Source organism: Schistocerca serialis, chromosome 4 (genome assembly GCF_023864345.2).
Source record: "Schistocerca serialis cubense isolate TAMUIC-IGC-003099 chromosome 4, iqSchSeri2.2, whole genome shotgun sequence".
Taxonomy (NCBI): Eukaryota; Metazoa; Arthropoda; class Insecta; order Orthoptera; family Acrididae; genus Schistocerca; species Schistocerca serialis.
In genome coordinates, this window is record NC_064641.1 from 515,811,068 (window position 1) to 515,835,381 (window position 24,314).

Below are 24,314 nucleotides of genomic sequence, written 5' to 3' on the forward strand. Positions count from 1 at the left end.
TCCATCAGGACAATGCAAGACACCACAACTACCACCACAAACCTAAGAAAATGGTGGGGAAAAAGGGCACTTGGACTACCTCCACTAACCAAAGTCACTCCACAGGCACCTGTTCCTGTGCTGGACATATGACTATTTGAACAATTAGGGGCTGTACTTCCATCACGTGTGTTCACCATTAGGTCTCGTGTCCAACTGACCTAGTACACAGTACTGCCACCAGAGGGTGCTGTCATCCATCCTTGGGGTGGGGGAAAATGGCGGGAACCAATAGAAACCCTTAATCCAGTAATGTGTTAGACTTCAGCCAGTAGGATGGTGGTATCTGTAACGTCATTGGAGGGGATATAGGGCATGGTCAGCAGCTTTGGGACCTCAGTCTTGTTCAGTCAGTCAGTCAGTCAGCAGGAGCAGCAGCAGCAGCAGCAGCAGCAGTAACAGGAGAAGAAGTACCATGAAGCATCAACAGCAGTTGCAATCCAGCACAGCCCTACAGAACAGGAAGAAGGAAGTATCGCATATCACATCTTTCTCTGTGGTTAGATTATTATTATTACTAGCTGTTTTCACGTCTTGGTCCAACTGTAATTGTTCCTCGTCTTTGTTCCGCAGGAGCCCTCAACACGTCCAAGCCCACAGGGTCAAAGGCCAACATGCCGATTTCTGCCATGTCCTGCCCTGTGGCAACCCTGCCTGGCATCTTCTTGAGACTTGCACTGACGTCATGTTCTGAGGCTGAAACAACCTCCAGCATGTCTGAACCTGTAGCGACCATGTGGGATCCTGCAGCGCACATAGCCCACTTGCTGGAGCAGGACAAGGAGCTAATGTTGTCTGTCCCACTCATCGATTTATGTGATGAGGACAAGCGATCTGCTCCCAACACATCGAATATTTCTGGTGGTCCTAAATAACAGCAAGATGGAGGACAGTACTGGTCACCTACATATGATCCATCCCAGCAGAACATCCCTGGGCTGGTGCAATCACAGAGTGCAGATGCTGTGGATAAGAAGGCATTGAGTGTAACTGTTATGTGGTTCCCTGTTTGTACCACACTTATCCACCATATCTTAGATACCATAGAAGAGAAAGTGGGATGGTATCATGGTTGGAAGTCACAATTTATAAATAAGACAGTTTATTGACAGTACGCCTTTTAAGGTATTACATAACATGATAGAACCACATACATAAAAAACTACAGCAGAAACACTGATCTTTAAAAATAATTGTTCATGTGCTCAGACGTGTTAATAAAAGGCTAGTAGGAAAAGCTGCACAAGGAACTCAGCAGGTCCTATGCATTTTAAAGTCTAGCCAGTTGCCAGCCGCAAATATTTAAGGGAACAGGTTCGTATAAGAACAGATTACCTACAATGTATATTTATATATCTACCAGCTTAACCAGCATTGGCGGAAGGAAGATAAATGCTAAACTTTGGAAGGCGGTATGTGAACAACTCCCGGTAGTGCCCCAGTTCTTAAACACTGCCAGGCCTAGACCTCGGATAACATTTCACTCCCCGCCAAGGCGGTGGCACAATCGAAGGTTTTTGCGTGAGTAATACAGACATTTCAATAACTCTGAAACGTAGAAACACTCTGCAGAACCTTTGACTCGATATATGGGCAAGCATGTAAAGGAGCGCGTTACACTACTGACAAATTCGCAACTTTGACCTTAAGCATTTTACACATGGACAACTGTATTAATAGAGTGCAGGCTTTGAAAATGCCTACATAAAATCATTCGATTGCAAGAAACACAGAGCACTAGTAAAACTTATGAGAAAACTTTCAAATAACGGTCACCATTTAACTAGGCCAACTGAACTCTTCTACACCATCTTAAGTTAGACTGTAAAAGTCTCACCATAATAAAGAAATTTAAATGCCTCTGAGTGCGTCGGCCAACAAAACACAATTACGACCACTTGCTTCGTATCACGTACACAGTACAAAGGAGCGGGTTCCACAGCTTCACCGCTTACATTTTGTTACCAGCGAAGTTACTGAACTTTTATCTCCAAGCTGCCCATGTCCCAAAAACACTCAACTAATTTCACACCACAGCATATAATGGTAATCACTCTCGTTCGGCAGTCGTTGACACTCGTCTCCCAGTTAATGTCACGAGATATCCAGGGTTACCCATCGAAGGGTCACAAACAAAATCCCTTCGCCTGCCAACCCGGAAGATAAGACACCTGAAAAGAAAAAATAGTTTAGCCAACCATAATCGATCTCAACGATACATGAACAAAATAACACTGACGCCAGCTCGCCACTGCTCAACCTCGCCCTCCTAAGCGGGAGGACCCCACCCAGAGGTGGGTCCCCTACTCACCCCAGCTTAACCTGGCTGAGATGTACCCTAAAGAGCTTGCCCGACGCGATCTCCCTTACCTGCAAGTTATCCGAGCTCAAGAATTTGCAGATACAACAAGGCCCCAATATCTTGGTTTGAATTTTCCATTCGTATCTTGGCTAGACGGAGCCACTAAGTTACGGATAAAAACCAGATCCCCAAACTTTCCCGAAAATGGTCTACAACCCTTTGTATATCGAAGCTGCTCTCACAGGTGGGCTGCATGGATACACCGTCTGGCCCTTTGCCAGTTCTCACGGAGTCTCTGAGGGGTAGTAAAGATTGGTAAGAGGTCGTTTATACTCTACAAGTTTCATAACGTAGAATTAATGGTATAGCGAACATTAACGCAGCGGGTGCCATGTCGGTTGCCTCCTGTTTGGCCGTAGTAAACGCCTCATTGAACCAGGGCAAGGTGATGTCCCATCTACCAGGTGACTGGGTACGGTAGGTGATTAGGGCTGTTTTCAAATTCCGATTAACTCTTTCGGTAAATGACGCCTTAGGATAATAAGGCGTGGTGGTAATATGTCTAATACCCTGATTGAAACAGAAGGCCGTAAACACACGAGACAGAAAGCGGGTGCATTGCCGCTTACCAATGATTTCGGCGGTCCGAACCAGGATATGACCGACAATTGCTGGGTGGTGATTTCTGCAGTGACCCCCGCGTAGGTAGCAGCCATGTAAATCGGGAGAAAGCATCCACGACAACCAAGACGTAACGATTGCCTTTCTTTGTCCGGGGCAACGGTCCAATATAGTAGATAAAAACTTTATCGATGGGATATTGCTTCCTCTGCGAGTGTAGAAGCCCACGAGAGATCCCGGAATCAGGCTTGCTCTCTTGCGGAGATCACAGTGCCCAACCAGTCGCCTAATGTCGCGATAAAGAGAGGGCACACAAAATTTTCGCGGATCCGGGCTAAGGGCTTATACAGGCCCAAATGGCCGCTAAGAACAGAACCGTGATAATACCGGAAGACCATTGGTACTAACTCAATTGGCAAACACATCCTCCGTTGTTGATCACCACTACCCTGCTTACTCAGTACCCCTTGTTGGAGGTAATAACCCGGCACCAAAACCCCAGCCATGACCCTTTCTTGAATCGGACCACTACACCCGTCCTATGCCTGCTTCTTTTTAAGCCCTCCAAATAGGTTATGAAGGTCTGACAAAATCGCTCCAATACTAATGTCCTGTTCGCCTTGCTCCTCACCTCCCTTTGAATCGGGTGTGAACATACGACTCAGAGCATCGGCAATTGATCATCCGAGCCTTTAATATGTCTGACGTGAAAACGAAAGGCAGGTATACGGACCTCCCAACGTGCTTTTCGGCCAGTTTTCCTCGTCCTAGACAAGACCCCAATTAATTCCTGGTTTGTCCGTCTCTAATACAAATTCTCTGTGGTACAAATAGAAACAAAACTTTTCCAAGGCAAAAACAATGGCCACAGCCCTTAATTCGTATACAGAATAGTTGGATTCAGAAGCAGTCAGTCGCCGTGAAGCAAAAGCTAAAGGTCGCCTCTCTCCTTCACGTTCTTGAAGTAAAACTGCCGCTACCCCGGTATGACGGGCGACGTTCTTTACTACAAGCGTACTATTATCGTCCGGCACATCTAACAACGGTGAATTAGTAATTGCAGTCTTAATCTGCGTGAAGGCTCGCTGTGATTTTCTCCCCATACGAAATCGATATTTTTCCGAAAATCATTAAGGGGGCTGCAAGCTGGGCGAAATTGGCAATGAATTTACGAAAGAAATTTGCTATGCCAATGAAGGGAGCGACATATTTCTTATCCTGGAGAGGGGGAAAATCCCATAAGGCCTTAGTTCTATCCTGGTCGATCCTTACGCCTTATGCAGTTACCAAATAGCCTAAGAAAGAAACCTGTTGTTTACACAAGGTGATCTCAGATGGTTTGACGGTGAGGCCAGCCGAATGCAACCTAAAGGAAACCTGCTCTAGGTGAAGGTGTTCCTCAAAGGTGCGACTGTAGATAACTATGTCATCTAAATAGTTGTAGACACAAACGAACTTCAAGTACCATAAGACCACATCCAACAAACGGGACAGCACAGCCGCGCCAGGGGCCAACCCAAAATGGACCCGGATGAACTCAAATTCTAATCTGTGCAAAACGCTGTCATAGGCATGGATGACTCGGCAAGGTGGATCTGGTAATATTCCTGATTGAGATCTAAGATGAACACATTATCACCTGCAAACCTGGTAAAGCAATTGTGCAAATCGGGCAAGGGAACTGACTCAAACACAACCTTTTTGTTAAGCCTCTTGCAGTCAACTACCATATGAAAATCGCTACCCTGGTCTTTGGGCACTAGAAATGCAGACAAAGCCTAGGGCGAAGTTGATGGTCTAATTATCCCCTCTTGTAGCATCTTATTGATTTTGGCTCTCAAAATCTTCATCTTCGGTGGAGACAGCCTATAAGGGGCCTGACGTATGGGCACACTATTAGTTAATTGGATGTCATACTTAATAATTTCGGTATCCCCCAGCTTATCCAATAAGACCTCAGGATAGCGCTCCAAGACCTGGTTGAGAGCCTGCACTTGATGCGCCGTAATATAACCCGCGTCAATCAGCAGATTGCACACAAAGCTCACATTCCCTGCACAGGACTACTGGCACGAACACATAGAGAGGCGGTGGTGAGGCACAAATTTAAAATAATACACTCCTGGCATAGTCGAATACCAAACCGGCATGCTGGATGAAATCACACCAGAGCAACAAAGGGACCCTCAAATTCTTAGCTATGAAAAATCTATGAGGCCATGAGAATTTGTCGTCGTGCAACCACCACCTGCACCTCCCCTACTAGAGGTAACTTTTGGCCATCGATGACCCGACATTTCTGAGCCGGAGACTGCGGAGATGAAAGCCTGCACAAATGTCTATATTCTATGTACCAATCACGATCAACTGAGGATACACAACCACCCAAATCCAGCAATGCACACACTGGTTCCTGTCACACTCTAGCACAGAAAAAAGGTAGCGTCTGAACATGCCCCTCCTGAATGGCCTTAAAATTAACTGGCCACTTAGTAAACTCTCCCCCTTTTCCCATCCTCTGGCGTCAGATATTTGAACGACGTCTCCTAAGTACCGGAGAATCATGTACTAAATGATCAACCTCATGGAAATAGTAGGAACGCTGAACTACTGAATTAGAACTGGTACTAATAGAGTTACTACACGTTGGTGCCTTAGATATTGCTTTCTCTTGTGCGGCGGAACTATGTTCATCCGCCCAAGAAATAGCATGAATAGAATAAACCAAATGTTGAAATTGGTCCATAGAGCAAGGGAAGTGCACAAGGTTAAACCTGGTGCGATCCTGTACCCGCATGCCTTACAAAATATGTTCGATACAATCAAGGTCGGACACAAGCATATCCAACGCCACTACGACCGTGCGAACCCTCTCAAAATACTAAGGTTTCGTTACACGCTTGGACCTTCCAATAACATTCCAGGTGTAATTCGGCGCGCATGCGCGTCGAGAGCCTTCTATTAACAATACGCTGATGGTGCTGAACTAAGGCACCCTGTTCCAATTCCTCGGCTATCATGCTACTAAGCACACTCTTAGACATCGGATATAATAATGCTAATACGACAGACTGTGGAACATGCAATATATCATCGTGAATCTAGAGACGGACTAACAACCACAGGAAGAATGGAATCTAGCTCAAATTTTCGATATACAAGACAGATATACCTTTCAAGACATTCATAATTGGATTAGGGAACCTGGAAAATAAACTCAAATATTATTCGTTACACTTTACGCGTATGACCTCTCACATTTTCTGGCTCAGAATTAGTACTTAAACCTTCCCTGCTGAAAGCAAGCCTCGCTTCCAGCGCCCGAGTTCCCGGGTTCGGTTCCCGGCGGGGTCAGGGATTTTCTCTGCCTCGTGATGACTGGGTGTTGTGTGATGTCCGTAGGTTAGTTGGGTTTAAGTAGTTCTAAGTTCTAGGGGACTGATGACCATTGATGTTAAGTCCCACAGTGCTCAGAGCCATTTGAACCATTTTTAAAGCAAGCACTACGGCGGCTGGCTGCAAATCTCCGGCAACACCAAGCAACTTATGACGGAGAGCACCCAATTTCATCATTGAGATCAATTGGAACGATATCCGATAAACAATTACAGTAACGGGCTAAATGCGCCTGCACGCGACAAATTTGTTTATGCGTTGGCTGAGTCGTCGCCAGAAATTCAACTGTCGGCTCTACATCACTTAAAGCTGTTGCGATATTCGACATCAAGTCACCTACCTCGCTAACGATGTCTGTCAATAGGTCAATGGGAGTGTCGGCCGCTGCACGAAGCCTGGCCACCAAATCAGACGCATTTCCATGTACTGGCACCCCTCGCACACGGAGTTCATACATCAACTGCTTTTTCCGTAAATGAGTTTTGCCGGGGCGAGGTTGAAGACTCATGTTACGTATTTATTTTTATTTATTTATTAATTGTTCCATGGGACCAAATTAAGGAGAAGTCTCCATGGTCATGGAACGAGTCAATAGATGAAATTATAACACGATATTAGAAACAGATAAATTGAAATATGAAAAAAAAAACATATTCAGGTGACAAGTCGTAAGTTTAAATGAAGAAAATCAACAATGTTACACTGGAATTTGCTTAATTTTTTAACTCTTCCAGGAGCTCCTCGACAGAATAGAAGGAGTGAGCCATGAAGAAACTCTTCAGTTTAGACTTAAAAGAGTTTGGGCTACTGCTAAGATTTTTGAGTTCTTGTGGTATCTTATTGAAAATGGATGCAGCAGAATACTGCACTCCTTTCTGCACAAGAGTCAAGGAAGTGCATTCTATGTGCAGATTTGATTTCTGCCTAGTATTAACTGAGTGAAAGCTGCTAACTCTTGGGAATAGGCTAATATTGCTAACAACAAACGACATTAAAGAAAATATATACTGTGAGGGCAATGTCAGAATTCCCAGATTTTTGAATAAGGGTCGACAAGGGTTCTCGAACTTGCACCACATATAGCTGGAACAGCCTGTTTTTGAGCCAAAAATACCCTTTTTGAATCAGAAGAAATATCCCAAAAAATAATACCATATGTCATAAGCGTATGAAAATATGCGAAGTAGACTACTTTTCATGTTGAAGTGTCACTTATTTCAGATACTGTTCTAATGGTAAATAAAGCATCATTTAGCTTCTGAACAAGATCCTGGACATGGGCTTTCCATAACAGCTTACTATCTATCCGAACGCCTAGGAACTTGAACTGTTCTGTCTCGCTTATACACTCCTGGAAATGGAAAAAAGAACACATTGACACCGGTGTGTCAGACCCACCATACTTGCTCCGGACACTGCGAGAGGGCTGTACAAGCAATGATCACACGCACGGCACAGCGGACACACCAGGAACCACGGTGTTGGCCGTCGAATGGCGCTAGCTGCGCAGCATTTGTGCACCGCCGCCGTCAGTGTCAGCCAGTTTGCCGTGGCATACGGAGCTCCATCGCAGTCTTTAACACTGGTAGCATGCCGCGACAGCGTGGACGTGAACCGTATGTGCAGTTGACGGACTTTGAGCGAGGGCGTATAGTGGGCATGCGGGAGGCCGGGTGGACGTACCGCCGAATTGCTCAACACGTGGGGCGTGAGGTCTCCACAGTACATCGATGTTGTCGCCAGTGGTCGGCGGAAGGTGCACGTGCCCGTCGACCTGGGACCGGACCGCAGCGACGCACGGATGCACGCCAAGACCGTAGGATCCTACGCAGTGCCGTAGGGGACCACACCGCCACTTCCCAGGAAATTAGGGACACTGTTGCTCGTGGGGTATCGGCGAGGACCATTCGCAACCGTCTCCATGAAGCTGGGCTACGGTCCCGCACACCGTTAGGCCGTCTTCCGCTCACGCCCCAACATCGTGCAGCCCGCCTCCAGTGGTGTCGCGACAGGCGTGAATGGAGGGACGAATGGAGACGTGTCGTCTTCAGCGATGAGAGTCGCTTCTGCCTTGGTGACAATGATGGTCGCATGCGTGTTTGGCGCCGTGCAGGTGAGCGCCACAATCAGGACTGCATACGACCGAGGCACACAAAGGCCAACACCTGGTATCATGGTGTGGGGAGCGATCTCCTGCACTGGCCGTACACCACTGGTGATCGTCGAGGGGACACTGAATAGTGCACGGTACATCCAAACCGTCATCGAACCCATCGTTCTACCATTCCTAGACCGGCAACGGAACTTGCTGTTCCAACAGGACAATGCACGTCCGTATATATCCCGTGCCACCCAACGTGCTCTAGAAGGTGTAAGTCAACTACCCTGGCCAGCAAGATCTCCGGATCTGTCCCCCATTGAGCATGTTTGGGACTGGATGAAGCGTCGTCTCACGCGGTCTGCACGTCCAGCACGAACGCTGGTCCAACTGAGGCGCCAGGTGGAAATGGCATGGCAAGCCATTCCACAGGACTACATCCAGCATCTCTACGATCGTCTCCATGGGAGAATAGCAGCCTGCATTGCTGCGAAAGGTGGATATACACTGTACTAGTGCCGACATTGTGCATGCTCTGTTGCCTGTGTCTATGTGCCTGTGGTTCTGTCAGTGTGATCATGTGATGTATCTGACCCCAGGAATGTGTCAATAAAGTTTCCCCTTCCTGGGACAATGAATTCACGGTGTTCTTATTTCAATTTCCAGGAGTGTAATATGCCTATTCTGTCTGATCAAAATATCGGTTCTTGTTGAATTGTGAGTAAGAAACTGTAAAAACTGAGTCTTACTGTGATTTAGCATCAAATTATTTTCCACAAGCCACAAACTTATTTCATGAACTACATTATTTGTTGCTGTTTCAATATTACACACAAGATCCTTCACTATCAAGATGGTGTCATCAGCAAACAGAAATATTTTGAATCACCTGTAATACTAGAAGGCATATCATTTATATAAATAAGAAACAGCAGTGGCCCCAGCACCGACCCTTGGGGAACGCACCACTTAACAGTGCCTGATTGGGACTGAACATCACTACCACTCTCAATATTGCGGAGAATTATCCTCTGCTTTCTGTTCTTAAAGTAAGAGGCGAACAAATTGTAAGCTACTCCCCTTGCTCCATAATGGTCCAACTTCTGCAGTAATATTTTGTGATCAACACAGTCAAAAGCCTTCGTTAAATCAAAGAAATCACCTAGCTTTCGCAACCTTTTATTTAATCCGTCCAAAACCACACAGAGAAAAGAGAATATAGCATTTTCAGTTGTTAAACCATTTCTAAAACCAAACTGAACATTTGACAGCAAATTATGTGAATTTAAATGCTCCAGTAACCTTGTATATACAACCTTCTCGATAACTTTAGCAAACACCGATGGCATAGAAATAGGTCTAAAACTGTCAACATTATCAATGTCTCCCTTTTTATAAAGTGGCTTCACTACCGAGTACTTTAATCGGTCAGGAAACCGACCAATCCTAAAGGAAAAGTTACAGCTATGGCTGAGAACTGGGCTAACATACATAGAACAATACTTCAGTATTCTGCTAGATACCCCGTCATATCCATGAGAGTTCTTGGTCTTTAGTGATTTAATTATTAACTCAATCTCCCTCTTGTCAGTATCATGGAGGAGCATTTCAGGTAACAGTCTCGGAACACCTTTCTCTAAGAGCGCTGTATGATTCCCTGTTGGGACTAGGTTTCTATTTAGTTCACCTGCTATATTCAGAAAGTGATTATTAAATACTGTACATATATGCGACTTATCAGTAACACGGACATTCCCACTACGCACTGATTCTATATCCTCGACCTGACTCTGCAGACCAGCAACTTCCTTTACGACTGACCATATGGTTTTAATTTTATCCGGAGACTTAGCTATTCTATCTGCATACCACATACTTTTTGCCTTCATAATAACATTTTTAAGCACCTTACGATACTGTTTGTAATGGGCTGCTGCATTTAGGTTTTGACTGTTTCTAACTTTTGGATATAATTGCCACTTTGTTCTACAAGATATTCTTATCCCTCTAGTCAGCCACCCAGGCTGCCTGTTTGTGCTAGTACCCTGTTTTAAACGTTCTAACGGAAAGCAACTTTCAAAGAGCATGAGAAAAGTCTTGAGAAAACCATTATATTCATCGTCTACTGTAACAGCGCTATAAACATCTTGCATTCTTGTTCCTTTATAAGGTTTACAAAGGTCTCTACAGCAACTGGATCAGCTTTCCTGAACAGCTGATGACTATATTTAACACGTGTTGCAGCACAAAAATCTTTTAAAGTTAAAATTTGTGCATCATGATCTGAAAGGCCATTCACCTTTTTGCTAACAGAATACCCTTCTAGTAATGAGGAATGAACAAAAATGTTGTCTGTGGTTGTTCTACTGTTCCCTTGCACTCTCGTTGGAAAGAATACGGTTTGCATAAGATTATATAAATTAAAGAGGTCTACCAGCCTCCTCTTTCTTGCACAATCACTTATACAATTAATATTGAAGTCACCACATATAACTAACTTTTTGTATTTCCTATAAAGTGAACCAAGAACCTCCTCTAGCTTTAGCAACAATGTTGTGAAATCGGAGCCTGGGGATCTATAAATAACAACAGTTAGAAGTTTAGCTCCGTTAAATTTAACCACACCTGCACAACATTCAAACACATTTTCAGTGCAGTACTTTGAAACATCAATTGACTCAAAGGGGATGCAGTTTTTCACATACATGGCTACTCCCCCACACCGCAAAGAGCTGAAACAGGCAAACAAGTCTCAAAACACAATAATGACAATTTTACAACTTACTAAGCAACGACTACCAACCATAGGAGAGGATAGGAAAAGCGACCCCCGATCTGTCTCTGCTACCAAGCCATACGTGGTTCGCTCTTCGTACCACACTTACCCACCATATCTTAGATACCATAAAAGAGGAAGAGGGAGGGAATCATGGTTGGTAGTCACAATTTATAATTAATGCAGTTTAATGACATTACGCCTTTTAAAGAATTTGACAATTACAAATTGTGGACAAGCCACTAGATAAAGCTTTGCAAATACAGTTAGAAACCCAACGTACTCAGTACTCAAACACTCCCTTAATAGAAAGTTATGAAAAACGTAATGTGCCAGGCATTTATAGAAATCTTAAGCACAGCAATTATCAATTACTTTACATAGCCACTTCATCAAACTCCTTAAAACCAATTATTACATTAAGATGGCCACACACTTAACATTCTTCACTACAATACCATTACAAACTTACTATTTCAGTCCGTTAAAGAGGTTTTTGTTAAAAGCTCAATTAAAAACTTAACGTTGCCGGGCACTAAATTCCCTCACTTTATTTTCCCTTATTAAGAAAACAGAATTACTGACAAACTTCAGAAATTCAAACTCCCGTATAGGATTTGCCTCAAAATACATATAATGAAAACAGTTACCAATAAAGGGTGACTTAATGACACTTAACACTAGTGCCAAGCTAAGATCCGATTACTTAACATGATAGAACCACTTACATAAAAAACTACAGCAGAATCACTGATCTTTAAAAATGAATGTTCATGGTTCAGATGTCTTAATAAAACACCGCTAGAAAGAGTTGCACAAGGAACTCAGCATATGCTATGCAATTTAATGTTAAGCCAGTTGCCAGTCGCTAATATTTAAGGAGGGATTCGTAGAACATATTATATACAGTATATATTTCTATATCTACCAGCTTAACCCGCCTTGGCGGAAGGAAGATAAATACTGCTTCAAATGTTCAAATGTGTGTGAAATCTTATGGGACTTATCTGCTAAGGTCATCAGTCCCTAAGCTTACACACTACTTAACCTAAACTATCCTAATGACAAACACGCATACCCATGACCGAGGGAGGCCTCGAACCTCCGCTGGGATTAGCCGCACAGTCCATTGGGGACAACTCCCGGTAGTGGCCAGGTTCTTAAACACTGCCACGCCTAGACCTCGGATGACATTTCACTCCCCGCGACGGTGCTGGCACAATCGAAAGTTTTTGCGTGAGTCACACAGAAATTCTAGTAACCCTGAAACATAGAAACACTCGGCAGAAACTTTGACTCGATGTAAGAGTGTAAGAGTGTAAAAAAACACGTTACACTACTGACAAATTCACAACTTAGACCTTAAAAATTTTACACACGGACAACTGTATTAATAGAGAGCAGGCTTTGGAAACGCCAACATAAAATCATTCGATTACAAGAAACACAGAGTAGTAGTAAAACTTCTGAGAAAACTTTCAAATAACGGTCACCATTTAACTAGGCCAACTGAACTCTTCCACGCCACCTTAAAGATAGACTATGAAAGTCTCACCATAGTAATAAAATTTAAATGTCTCTGAGTGGACGGTCAACAAAGCACATACGACCACTTGCTTCATATCACGTACACAATAAGAAGGAGCAGGTTCCACAGCTTCACCGCAACACTTCAAATTTTGTTCCCAGCGCAGTGACACAACTTTACCTCCAAGCTGCCTATGTTGCCAAAACGCCCGACCAATTTCACACCACAACACATAACGGTCATCACGCTCGTATGGCCACCGTTGACACTCGTCTCCCAGCGAGTGTCACGAGATCTCCAGGTTACCCGTCGAAGGGTTACCAAAATCCCTTTGCCCGCCAACCCGGAAGACGAGGCACGCGAGAAGCAAAGGTAACTTAGCTCAACCACAATCGATCTCAACGGTACATGAACAAAATAACACTGTTGCGAGCTCTCCACGGCTCAGTCAGTGCCCTTGCTTGGCAGCTCCACTTACAATTTATCTCCCAGTGTAACGAAACGTGTAAACGTCGGCACAGAAGCACATCACGTCTGGGGCTTTCATGCGAGAATAGAAACTGAAAGTATATCGAAGACTGTTAAAGTACCAATTTCCGAGTTCGACTGGGACGAAGTTTGTCGTGCAGAGGGCTACATCAATCAGCAGATGACTACGGAGTATTATCCAACTCGTTCTCCCGCAGTCATTCACCTTACTCGTGTGACACTACCTATTACAACAGTGTACAGTATGATGACTGTGCACTATGTGTGAAATTGGGTGACAACTGCGTTTGTCTAAGGCACGTCTCAGTTAAGAAGTTATATGATCTGGATACTGCGCTACGTCTTGCATTGCAGAGACTGAACCGTTGGTTCCTGAGCACAGACTCTGCATACAATGATGTTGTGAACTGAAACTTCCTGACATATTAAAACTGTGTTCCGGACCGAGAGTCGAAATCGGGACCATTGCCCTTCGCAGGCAAGTGCTCTACCATCTGAGCTACCCAAGCACGACTCACGCCCCGACCTCACAGCTTTACTTCTGCCTGTACCTCGTCTCCTACTTTCCAAACTTCACAGAAGCTCTCCTGCGAACCTTGCAAAACTAGCACTCCTGGATGAAAGGATATTGCGAAGACATTCTCAGCCAAAGCCTGGGGGGATGTTTTCAGAATGAGATTTTCACTCTGCACCGGAATGTGCGCTCTTATAAAACTTTCTGGCAGATAAAAACTGTGTGCCCGACCGAGACTCGAACTCGGGAGCTTTGCTTTTAGTGGGCAAAGGTAATGAAGAGTTCCCTCTTCAACACCAGACTCATATGTACAGGGTACGATAATTCTATGCAAAGCACCGCACTGCATTAAATGGCGGGATACCGCGGATCATTGACTATCTTGTGGAGCTTTGTTTCCACGACAGGAAGACATGCCCTTAGAAAACCAAGAAAACCAACAGGTCCGCGGTACGATCCTTCCAGGCTCTCGATCCAGGTGAACAAGATACGCTCCTCAAAAGCGTCTGCAATCACCGAGTACTCAAACTGCGGTATGGTACCACTGACCTGATGTCCTTCACTAGAAGGACGGGAGAGGGAACTGCCACTAGCCACAGGATCTTCTCTATTACTGTTACTATAAATACAACTAGTCGATGGAGTTGGCGAGGAGGACAGGGGTGTGTGCTGTAGCTCACGTGATCGGCGAGGACGTGACGGCGGAGGAAGAGACGTTGCGGAGTCGGGCCGCTGCAAGCAGCCTGGTTGCTACAGACCCAACCGCAAGCCTGAGGGAGGGCGGGTGGCCACGGCCGTGGCAGGTTTGGGGCCGGGGGCAGTGGCGGCGGTGGCGGCGGTGGCGGCGGTGGCGGGTGTGGCGGTGGCCGCTTCCCGCGAGGCGACGAGCGGCGCCCCCATTGGCGAGGTATGTCTTACCGGGAGCCGCTTGGATAAGGAAGACAGTTAAGCCGCCACCGGAATGCGCGCCACGCCGTGTTGAGACGCGACTGCTGTAGAAGAGAGAAAATAAGGAATAGTGAAATACATTGTTTATCTCTGGTGGCACAGTGAAAGAAAGAATTCTGACGATCATACGGTTATAAGCAGAGCGAATTATTACCGTTTTTGCTCTGGCTCCAGGGCATAAACAATTGGTCAGGCGACTCCACCGCACCCTCAAAAAAGTTCAAAAAAATGGTTCAAATGGCTCTGAGCATTATGGGACTCAACTGCTGAGGTCATTAGTCCCCTAGAACTTAGAACTAGTTAAACCTAACTAACCTAAGGACATCACAAACATCCATGCCCGAGGCAGGATTCGAACCTGCGACCGTAGCGGTCTTGCGGTTCCAGACTGCAGCGCCTTTAACCGCACGGCCACTTCGGCCGGCTCAAAAAAGTTCTCATAATTAGTAGAGCGCCTTTGTCGGTCCATGTCTGTTTCGCCTAGAACAACAACAACAACAAACAAGAAATATAAACCGGTTTGTTACAGAAAAAAAACGTCCTATATTATCACCACTACTACTAGAGGCACGTAATCTCCTATTTTTTAAAAAACTTACAAGTATGCTGCTTGGACATCTCATTATTTGCTGGAGGCTGTTCCTGCATCTGCCGATGAATAACCTCCAGCTGCCTGTCCAGCAAATCCAAGTCCTCTAGAGCTGTTCCCGTAATAGGACGAGACATAATTTTATTTATTTAGAATGTCGAGTTACACTGAAAGATGACATATGGATATTTTTCTCTATACTTACGAGGAATCTTTTGTCACTTATTTACATTTGAGCCCCCAGCTCCGCCTCCAGCTCAATTTTCATTTGCTTCAAGTGATTTAGAAAAAAAAGAACTATGAATAAGAAAATCTTGAATAGCTACTACCCAAGAACACACTACAATAAATATTATGCTCACAAGGCAATTCCGGCTGTGAACCCAACGCAGGAGGCTAGACTTCCAGAGTCCGTTGTGGTCCAGCTCCCTCCTGTCTCTCCTCTCACTCAAAGACAAAATCCTCGAGTTGTACTATAACAAGGAAATGGAATTAATAAGGCGCATTTAACACACACTCGAAAATTTACACTCAAAATATAAATTACTTACTCACTTGGTAATCTTGTCTCCAGAACTCTAAACGTCTTCCCGCTACAATCTGAGGTGTTGCTGCAGCTACCTCTCTATATCTTGCGGAGATAAAAGAACCAGTTAACACACACAGACGCAATTGAACGCACTACATGGCTGTCAGCAGTGGACTGAGGACGATGGAGGTTGGTTGCGGGTTTATATATAGACCGAGGCAACGAACGAGAGAGCTTCATTTGAACGTACAGCTTCATGCTTCTCATTGGAAGCATTTATCGAACGTCACTATTTGTGGAAGGGCTTGATGCGACCGTCGTCTCTCTCTCTCTGTCCGAGTAACAAGAATGCTTTTATGATGAACTGTATTTCCGCAATCGTGGATCTTACGATTTCCTGGAAGGGTAACACGTGATGCCTCGTTAGTATCAAAAATGGTTCAAATTGTTCTCAGTACTCTGGGACTTAACTTCTGAGGCCATAAGTCCCCTAGAACGTACAACTACTTAAACCTAACTAACCTAAGGACATCACACACATGCATGCCTCATGCAGGATTCGAACCTCCGACCGTAGTGGTTGCGCGGTTCTAGACTGTAGCGCCAACAACCGCTCGGCCACCTCTGCCGGTGTTAGTATCATCAGGAAGAATGCAATCGATGTTATTCTGGGCTATTTTCTTAAACAGGTCCAGTTAGGATGGCGAGGAGGAGAAAGCAGGGGATCAGATATCTTAGCACAATCTGTTATGTCAGTATCCAAAGATTTCGCGCGCGCGGGCTAGATGCCTCTTGCTTATCTCGTTAGGATGGCGACAAAGAGAAAGCGGTCGAACAGATTTCTATGGCGGGAGCTGTGACGTCAGTTTCAATAGCTATCGCATCAGCAACAGTAAACACACGCCTGCGTGGCGCAGAGGATAACTTGGCGCTTATTTAGATAAACACGTGACGTCAGTATAACACTCGAAGAACATTAGCTGTAGACGTTAGCAGCGGCGTGACCATCCATTATTCACCCCTCAAGATCACCATCTAGGATTATGTCGCGCCAGGGAGCGATGGCGCCCTCTGCTGGCAGTACTGTGTACTAGGTCAGTTGGACTCTGGACACCATGACGAACACACTTGATGGTTGGTAGTGACTCTAATTGTTTAAATAAAAACTGAAAATAAAAACATGTCCAGCAAAGACTGAGTCCCTTTCCCACCAGTTCCTGGGAAGAGGTGGCTGTCAGGTGACTTAGATTAGTGGAGGATACTCTTTGTTTGCGCCAATTTTTTAGATTAGCGGAGGTAGCCATGGTGTGTTGCGTTGTCCTGATGGAATCTAAACTTCCATCAAGAGGGTGTGGCAAGGGAGCATGGCACTTTCCCGCCAAGAGACACTATCTTGGATAACTGTACTCACTATATCAGTTGACGTCACAGCCGCCATCTTGGATGACATGAGCCTTTGCCAAGTCTACAGGCCTCCATATTGGATGACGTCATCACCACCATATTGGATACATCTGGCAACAATGGAGAGTGGGGTGACCACCGATTTGTTCTACTACTGAAGTGCAGCAACACGATGTGGCTTGGATTCAACTAATGTGTGGAGTAGTGCTGGAGGGACGTGTGCCACATGGGATTAGCCAAGCGGTCTGAGGCGCTGCAGTCATGGACTGTGTGCCTGATCCCAGCAGAGGTTCGAGTCCTCCCTCGGGCATGGGTGTGTGTGTTTGTACTTAGGATAATTTAGGATGAGTAGTGTGTAAGCTTAGGGACTGATGACCGCCAGGCAGTGTGGCCGAGCGGCTCTAGGCGCGTCAGTATGGAACCACGAGACCGCTACGGTCGCAGGTTCGAATCCAGCCTTGGGCATGGATGTGTGTGGTGTCCTTAGGTTAGTTAGGTTTAAGTAGTTCTTAGGTACCCGTGGTCTAGGGGTAGCGTCTTTGATTCATAATCAAAACGTCTTCGGTCCTGGGTTCGATCCCCGCCACTGCCTAAATTTCAATAAATAATCAGCATTGGCGGCGGAAGGCTTCCGGCATACGAAGTCAGCCTCATTCTGCCAACGGCCTTGTCAAAGAGGGCGGAGGAGCGGATAGAGGTTCTGGGCACTCTCTTGTCCTAGGGGTGGGAAATTGCCCTACAGGCGGAAGAATCAGCAATGATCAACGACATGAGGATGCAGAAGGCAATGGAAACCACTGCATTAAAGACACGTAACGTGTATCCACAGGACATGTGGCCTGTAATTGAAGAAGTGTCATGATGATCTCTCCATTGGCAAAAGATTCCGGAATAGTCCCATATTCGGATCTCTGGGAGGGGACTGCTAAGGGGGAGGTTACCATGAGAAAAAGATTGAATAATCTACGAAAGGATAACGTTCTACGAGTCAGGGCGTGGAATGTCAGAAGCTTGAACGTGGTAGGGAAACTAGAAAATCTGAAAAGGGAAATGCAAAGGCTCAATCTAGATATAGTAGGCGTCAGTGAAGTGAAGTGGAAGGAAGACAAGGATTTCTGGTCAGCTGAGTATCGGGTAATATCAACAGCAGCAGAAAATGGTATAACAGGTGTAGGATTCGTTATGAATAGGAAGGTATGGCAGAGGGTGTGTTACTGTGAACAGTTCAGTGACTGGGTTGTTCTAATCAGAATCAACAGCAGACCAACACCGACAACGATAGTTCAGGTATACATGCCGACGTCGCGAGCTGAAGATGAACAGATAGGGAAAGTGTATGAGGATACTGAAAGGGTAATGCAGTGTGTAAAGGGGAACGAAAATCTAATAGTCATGGGCGACTGGACTGCAGTTGTAGGGGAAGGAATAGAAGAAAAGGTTACAGGAGAATATGGGCTTGGGACAAGGAATGAAAGAGGAGAAAGACTAATCGAGTTCTGTAACAAGTTTCAGCTAGCAAAAGCGAATACCCTGTTCAAGAATCGCAAGAGGAGGAGGTATACTTGGAAAAGGCAGGGAGATACGGGAAGGTTTCAATTAGATTACATCATGGTCAGACAGAGATTCCGAAATCAGATACTGGATTGTAAGGCGTACCCAGGAGCAGATATAGACTCAGATCACAATATAGTAGTGATGAAGAGTGGGCTGAAGTTCAAGACATTAGTAAGGAAGAATCAATACGGAAAGAAGTGGGATACGGAATTACTGAGGAATGACGAGATACGTTTGAAGTTCTCTAACGCTATAGATACAGCAATAAGGAATAGCGCAGGAGGCAGTACAGTTGAAGAGGAATAGACATCTCTAAAAAGGGCCATCACAGAAGTTGGGAAGGAAAACATAGGTACAAAGAAGGTAGCTGCGAAGAAACCATGGGTAACAGAAGAAATACTTCAGTTGATTGATGAAAGGAGGAAGTACAAACATGTTCCGAGACAATTAGGAATACAGATATACAAGTCTCTGAGGAATGATATAAATAGGAAGTGCAGGGAAGCTAAGACGAAATGGCTGCAGGAAAAATCTGAAGACATCGAAAAAGATATGATTGTCGGAAGGACAGACTCAGCATACAGGAAACTGAAAACAACCTTTGGTGACATTAAAAGCAACGGTGGTAACATTAAGAGTGCAACGGGAATTCCACTGTTAAATGCAGAGGAGAGAGCAGATAGGTGGAAAGAATACATTGAAAGCCTCTATGAGGGTGAAGATTTGTCTGATGTGATAGAAGGAGAAACAGGAGTCGATTTAGAAGAGATAGGCGATCCAGTATTAGAATCGGAATTTAAAAGAGCTTTGGAGGACTTACGGTCAAATAAGGCAGAAGGGATAGATAACATTCCATCAGAATTTCTAAAATCATTGCGGGAAGTGGCAACAAAACGACTATTCACTTTGGTGTGTAGAATATATGAGTCTGGCGATATACCATCTGACTTTCGGAAAAGCATCATCCATGCAATTCCGAAGACGGCAAAAGCTGACAAGTGCGAGAATTATCGCACAATCAGCTTAACAGCTGATGCATCGAAGCTGCTTACAAGAATAATATACAGAAGAATGGAAAAGAAAATTGAGAATGCGGTAGGTGACGATCAGTTTGGCTTTAGGAAAAGTAAAGGGACGAGAGAGGCAATTCTGACGTTACGGCTAATAATGGAAGCAAGGCTAAAGAAAAATCAAGACACTTTCACAGGATTTGTCGACCTGGAAAAATCGTTCGACAATATAAAATGGTGCAAGCTGTTCGAGAATCTCAAAAAAAGTAGGGGAAAGCTGTAGGGAGAGACGGGTCAGATACAATATGTACAACCACCAAGAGGGAATAATAAGAGTGGACGATCAAGAACGAAGTGCTCGTATTAAGAAGGGTGTAAGACAAGGCTGTAGCCTTTCGCCCCTGCCATTCAATCTGTACATCGAGGAAGCAATGATGGAAATAAAAGAAAGGTTCAGAAGTGGAATAAAAATACAAGGTGAACGGATATCAGTGATGCGATTCGCTAATGACATTGCTATCCTGAGTGAAAGTGAAGAAGAATTAAATGATCTGCTGAACGGAATGAACAGTCTAATGAGTACATAGTACGGTTTGAGAGTATATCAGAGAAAGACGAAGGTAATGAGAAGTAGTAGAAATGAGAACAGCGAGAAACTTAACATTAGGATTGATGGTCGCGAAGTCAATGAAGTTAAGGAATTCTGCTACCTAGGTAGTAAAATAATCAATGACGGACGGACATCAAAAGCAGACTCGCTATGGCAAAAAAGGCATTTCTGGCCAAGAGAAGTCTACCAATTTCAAATACCGGCCTTAATTTGAGGAAGAAATTTCTGGGGATGTACGTTTGGAGTACAGCATTGTATGGTAGTGAAACATGGAATGTAGGAAAACCGGAACAGAAGAGAATCGAAGCATTTGAGATGTGGTGCTATAGACGAATGTTGAAAATTAGGTGGACTGATAAGGTAAGGAATGAGGAGGTTCTACGCAGAATCTGAGAGGAAAGGAATATGTGGAAAACACTGATAAGGAGAAGGGACAGGATGATAGGACATCTGCTAAGACATGAGGGAATGACTTCCATGGTACTAGAGGGAGCTGTAGAGGGCAGAAACTGTAGAGGAAGACCGAGATTGGAATACGTCAAGCAAATAATTGAGGACGTAGGTTGCAAGTGCTACTCTGAGATGAAGAGGTTAGCACAGGAAAGGAATTCGTGGCGGGCCGCATCAAACCAGTTAGTAGGCTGATGACCAAAAAAAAAAGTTCTAGGGGACTGATGCCCTCAGGTGTTAAGTTCCGCCGGCCGAAGTGGCCGTGCAGTTAAAGGCGCTGCAGTCTGGAACCGCAAGACCGCTACGGTCGCAGGTTCGAATCCTGCCTCGGGCATGGATGTTTGTGATGTCCTTAGGTTAGTTAGGTTTAACTAGTTCTAAGTTCTAGGGGACTAATGACCTCAGCAGTTGAGTCCCATAGTGCTCAGAGCCATTTTTTTTGTTAAGTTCCATAGTGCTCAGAGCCATTTGAACCATTTGACTGATGATCTTAGCAGTTAAGTCCCATAAGATTTCACACATTTGAAATTTTTTTTTTAGAGAAGTGACACCATGAATCCTGCAGGGCTTTTCTGAACAGCATGTTACAAGGCATCCCACACATGTTCATTAATGTTCATGTCTGGGGAGTTTGGTGGCCAGGTAGAGTGTTTAAACGAAGAAGAGTGTTCCCAGAGCCGTTTTGCAGCGATTCTGGAAGTGTGGGATGTTGCATTGTCCTGCTGGAATTGTCCAAGTCCCTCGGAATGCACAATGGACATGAACGGACGCAGGTGATCAGGCAGGATGCTCATGTGCGTCTCACCTGTCAGAGTCGTATCTAGACGTATGAGGAGTCCCATATCGCTCCAACTGCACACCCCTTGTACCAATACAGAGCCTCCACTAGCTTGCACAGTTCGCAGCTATCATGCAAGGTCCATGGATTCATGTCCACCCATACATGTCCATCCTCTCCATACAATTTCACACGAGACTCATCCGATCAGGCAACATGTTTCTACTCATCAACAGTTCATTGTAAAAGTTTGTGTCATGCTGTCATCAAGGGTACACGAGCGGGCCTCCGGCTCCGACAGCCCATATCAATGATGTTTCGTTGAATGGTTAGCACCCTGAAACTTGTTGATGGCTCAGGATTGAGATCTGCAGCAATTTGCGGAAGGGTTGCACTTCGGCCACGCTGAACGATTTTCTTCAGTCGTCGTTGGTCCCGTTCTTGCAGGATCTTCTTCCGATCGCAGGGATGTCGGATTCCTAATGTTCACGGCACATACGTGAAATGGTCGTACGAGAAAATCCGAACTTCATCGGTACCTCGGAGATCCTGTGTCGAGCCGTGCGGGATTAGCCGAGCGGTCTGTGGCGCTGCGGTCGTGGACTGTGCGGCTGTTCCCGGCGGAGGTTCGAGTGCTCCCTCGGGCATGGGTGTGTCTGTATTTACGATAATTTAGGTTAAGTAGTGTGTAAGCTTAGGGCCTGAAGACCTTAGCAGTTAAGTCCCGTAAGATTTCACACACATTTAAACATTTGAGATCCTCTGTCCCATCGCTCGTGCGCCGACTATATCACCACGATCAGTGATAATCTGCCACTGTAGCGGCAGTAACCGTTCTAACAACTGCACCAGTCACTTGTCTTATACAGTCGTTGCCCAACGCAGCGCCGTGTTCTGCCCCCTTACGCGTCTGTGTATTTAAATACGCATGTCTATACGAGTTTCTTTGACGCTTCAGTGTATTTGCTCCATGTATTCCAATACCTGTCTTCCTCTACAATTTTTGCTCTGTACAGCTTCCTTTAGTACCATGGAAATCATTCCCTGATGACTAAACAGATGTCCTGTCATCCTGTCATTAATCCTTGTCAGTTTTCCACATATTTCTTTCCTCTCCGATTCTGCACAGAACCTCCTCATTCCTTACCTTATCAGTCCACCTAATGTTCAATATTGGTCTCTGGCGCCACATCTCAAATGCTTTTGTCGTCTTCTGTTCCAGTTTTCTCGCAGTCTATCCTTCATTTCCATAGAAAGCTATGCTCCAGACGCACATTGTCAGAAATTTCTTCCTCAAATTAAGGCCTATATTTGATACTAGTAGATTTTTATTGACCAGAAACGCACCTTTTACCAGTGTTAGTTAGCTTTCGATGCCCTCTTTGCGCCGTCTGTCATTGGTTAATTTGCTGCACGGGTAGTAGAATTCGTTACATTTATCTATTTCGTGACCATTAATACTAATGCTAAATTTCTCACTGTTGTCACTTTTGCTGCTTCTCATTCATTTCGTCGTACTTCAATTGACTCTCAGTCCATATTGTGTACGCATTAGACTGTTCATTCTATTCAGCAGATCATGCAGTTCTTCTCCACTTTCACTAAGGATAGCAATGTTGTCAGCGAATCGTATCATTGATATCCTTTAACCTTCAATTTTATTTACTCTCCTGAACCTTTCTTTTATTTCCATTATTGCTTCTTCGATGAACACGTTGAACTTTAGGGGGGAAATACTACATCACTGTCTTACACCCTTTTAATCCGAGCGCTTCGTTCTTGGTCATCTACTCTTATTGCCTCTTGGCTCTTGTACATATTGTGTATTACCCGTTTCTCCCTATAGGTTACACTTAAACTTACGAGTATTTCTAATATCTTGCACCATTTGACTTTGTCAAACGCTTTTTCAGGTCGACAAATCCTATGAATGTGTGTTTATTTTTCTTTAGTCTAGCTTTCATTATCAACCTCATCGTCAGAATTGGCTCTTGGTGCCTTTACATTTCCTAAAGCCAAACTGATCGTCATCAAACACATTCTCAATTTTCCTTTCCATTCTTCTGTATATTACTTTTGTCAGCAACTTGGATGCGTAAGCTGTTAAAGGGATTATGCGGTAATTCTCGCACTTGTCAGCTCTAGCAGTCTTCGGAACTGTGTGGACGACATTGTTTACGAAAGTCAGATGGTATCCCGCCAGACTCATACATTCTACACGCCAACGTGAACAGTCTTCCTGTTGCCATTCTCTCCCCACTACTTCATCATTTGATCTTAAGTCACCCAAAGCTCTCTTAAATTCCGATTCCAATCCTGGATCCACTTTTTATTTTTAGTCATCAGTCTACTGACTGGTATGATGCGGCTCGCCACGAATTCCTTTCCTGTGCTAACCTCTTCATCTCAGAGTAGCACTTGCAACCTACGTCCTCAATTATTTGCTTGACGTATTCCAATCTCGGTCTTCCTCTACAGTTTCTGCCCTCTACAGCTCCCTCTAGTACCATGGAAGTCATTCCCTCATGTCTTAGCAGATGTCCTATCATCCTGTCTCTTCTCCTTATCAGTGTTTTCCACATATTCCTTTCCTCTCAGATTCTGCGTAGAACCTCCTCATTCCTTACCTTATCAGTCCACCTAATTTTCAACATTCGTCTATAGCACCACATCTCAAAT